Source organism: Mandrillus leucophaeus, unplaced genomic scaffold, assembly GCF_000951045.1.
Source record: "Mandrillus leucophaeus isolate KB7577 unplaced genomic scaffold, Mleu.le_1.0 Scaffold258, whole genome shotgun sequence".
NCBI classification, from domain to species: Eukaryota; Metazoa; Chordata; class Mammalia; order Primates; family Cercopithecidae; genus Mandrillus; species Mandrillus leucophaeus.
The window spans coordinates 4,736,952-4,739,681 of NW_012102676.1; the positions used below are offsets into that span (position 1 = coordinate 4,736,952).

Genomic DNA, 2,730 nt, shown 5'->3' on the forward strand with positions numbered 1-2,730 from the left:
CTGGTCTTGAACTCTTGACCTCATGATCTGCCCACCTCAGCCTCCCAAAGTGCTGGAATTACAGGCGTGAGCCACCACGCCCAGCCAGCATTTTGTCTTTCTATGAATATTTGGTGAGCATGAACCAAATGTCTAACCCAGAAAAATCAAGAAAATAATAATGAGAAGTTGACAATGGAGAGGCCCCATTTTGTCATCTTAGCAATTCCATAAGGAATTATTTATTATTATTATTTGAGACAGAGTCTCATTCCATCACCCAGGGTGGAGTACAGTGGCATGAACTCAACTCACTGCAACCTCCGCCTCCCGGGTTCAAGTGATTCTCCTGTCTCAGCCTCCTGAGTAGCTGGGATTACAGGTGCTTTTTTGTATTTTTAATAGAGACAGGGTTTCACCACGTTGGTCAGGCTGGTCTCAAACTCCTGACCTCAGGTAATCTACCCTCCTCCGCCTCCCAAAGTGCTAGGATTAAAGGGGTGAGGCACCATGACCTGCCCACCATAAGGAATTAGGAATAAGGCTGTACAAGATGCTAAGCTTCCAGCACTCAGATACAGGTCAATCCATCAATATGACCAGTTCATTTGTAGCCTCTCTTTCTAGGGTAGCTTGTGGCTGTTAACTCTGTGTCACCTTAACCTGTAAAGCATCTTGTGGGAGATCTGCTGTTTGATGAGCTTGTAGAGAAGACAATAAAAGAAAACAAAACAAAGCTCCAAACATGGTGAAAGCACTCACTGAGCATTATTTATTTTTAGCCAGCTTTCGCATTTCTATCTGACTAGTGGTTAGCTTAGCAGTAGGAATGCTAAACTTGGATTTAGACTTTGAAAGTTAACTATTAGATTGGTGCAAAAGTAATTGCTGTGTTTGCTATTAAAAGTAATGGCAAAAGCCAAGCCACAATTACTTTTTTTTTTTTTTTTTTTTTGGAGACGGAGTTTCGCTTTTGTTGCCCAGGCTGGAGTGCAATGGTGTGATCTCGGCTCACTACAACCTCCGCCTCCCAGGTTCAAGTGATTCTCCCGCCTCAGCCTCCCGAGTATCTGGGATTACAGGCATATACCACTATGCCCGGCTAATTTTGTATTTTTAGTAGAGACAGGGTTTCCTCCATGTTTGTCAGGCTGGTCTCAAACTCCTGACCTCAGGTGAGGCGCCTGCCTCAGCCTCCCAAGGTTCTGGGATTACAGGCATGAGCCACCGCGCCCAGCCTACCCGCAATTACTTTTGCAGCAACGCTAATATATCTTTTCTTCTAAAACTTTGACAGTAAACTGTTCCATACTCGGAACAGATTAACAGAACCTGCCATGTTGGGCAACACACACGCGCACACACACACCCCCCACAACACACTGGGAAGAGGGTGCATATCTTATCACATAATTTTCCATTGGACCAGCATAGGCAAATGGTTGATGTAAAAATTTTCTACAGAGAGGTGCAAAAAATACCATGCACACACATGTTGATAAGAAAATAAAAAATGCTTTCCCTAATAAAGGAACTACTAAAAACATAGTGTTTTAATGTCAATAGCCTACATTTCCCAAGAGCCTATAATGCTAGCCAACACCTGTGTGTGTACTGGAAGCACAAGGTGAGGAGTTACACAGAGCTGCATGAGGACGGGCCACCGCAGGGTCTGTATCATGCATTGTTTCTTTGTCACATCTGTGGTTTCCTGAATTCTCGCTTCCAGCTGTTGTTAAAAATGGCTGCTTTCCATTTTGCTTTTATTCTGAAGGGAAGAAATCCAACCACTGAACAGACAATATTACTCAACTTTTGTCTTCATTTTGCTCCTTTTTTTTTGGAATATTTCAACTAGCAAACCTGAAAAACATCACTAAGTTTCTGCCTCATGACACGCTGAACAAATACTTCTCTACTCATCTTAAACCTCTCTTCCGGATCCCAAGTACCATACTGCCATCCACACAGATTCAAGTATTCCACTACAATCAAGAAATAACACAGTCGCTCTTTGTTTCTAATTTTAAAATCTTATGCTGAACAAAAAAAGCAATCTACTTTGACGTATTTTTTCTTTATAAACCTGTGGTGGTTGTTGCTCATTAAAGATGAGTGCTGCATAAAAATGGGATTTACTACTTCAAGAGATTCATCATTGTCGTCTGTTCAATTTTAATTACCTGATATTTCAGAGAAAAGATCATTGCTGAAATTATTTCTGTCCTGTCATCTCAGAATACAAGTGGTTTCATAACTGATTTAATTCTAGTTTCTCACCTTTAACTCTGCCTCTTGGACTTAAACCTATTTATATCCCGGCATTGAAATTATCACATAAACTGGAAAGTTGTTTAATTTGAAAGCCAGTCTTCAATGGAACTGCTTATTTTTTGAAATCCTCTTCACTATCTTTATGGAAGCTTTTGAAGTTCCACAAACCATACAACACTAACAGACTTACATACTTCACATCCATGATTTCAAATGGTGAAGACTCACAAAAGGACTCTGAAGTATCTAATTTACATTCTTGATATCCCCCAAATATATAAATTCTTATGATGGAAATGTTGAACATTTCAAATTGGAAAGAAGAAAACTAAATGACCATCCTTCCAGCCCCATTCCAAAGATAGTAACTATTACCAACGTGGTGCCTTCTCTTTCTCTTCTTTTTCCTTTTGCATTTTTGTAGAGTGTGGGCTAAACTTGTCTTCCTCGTAAGATTTTTAATCTCAGGAAATAAAA

At 40.3% G+C, this 2,730-nt stretch overlaps 1 protein-coding gene across 3 annotated transcripts in view; it reads right to left on the reverse strand.

Moving 5' to 3' along the window:
• SCIN (scinderin) overlaps nt 1-2,730 on the reverse strand; it is a 91,607-nt gene that overhangs the window by 18,524 nt on the left and 70,353 nt on the right. The window lies entirely within an intron of this gene.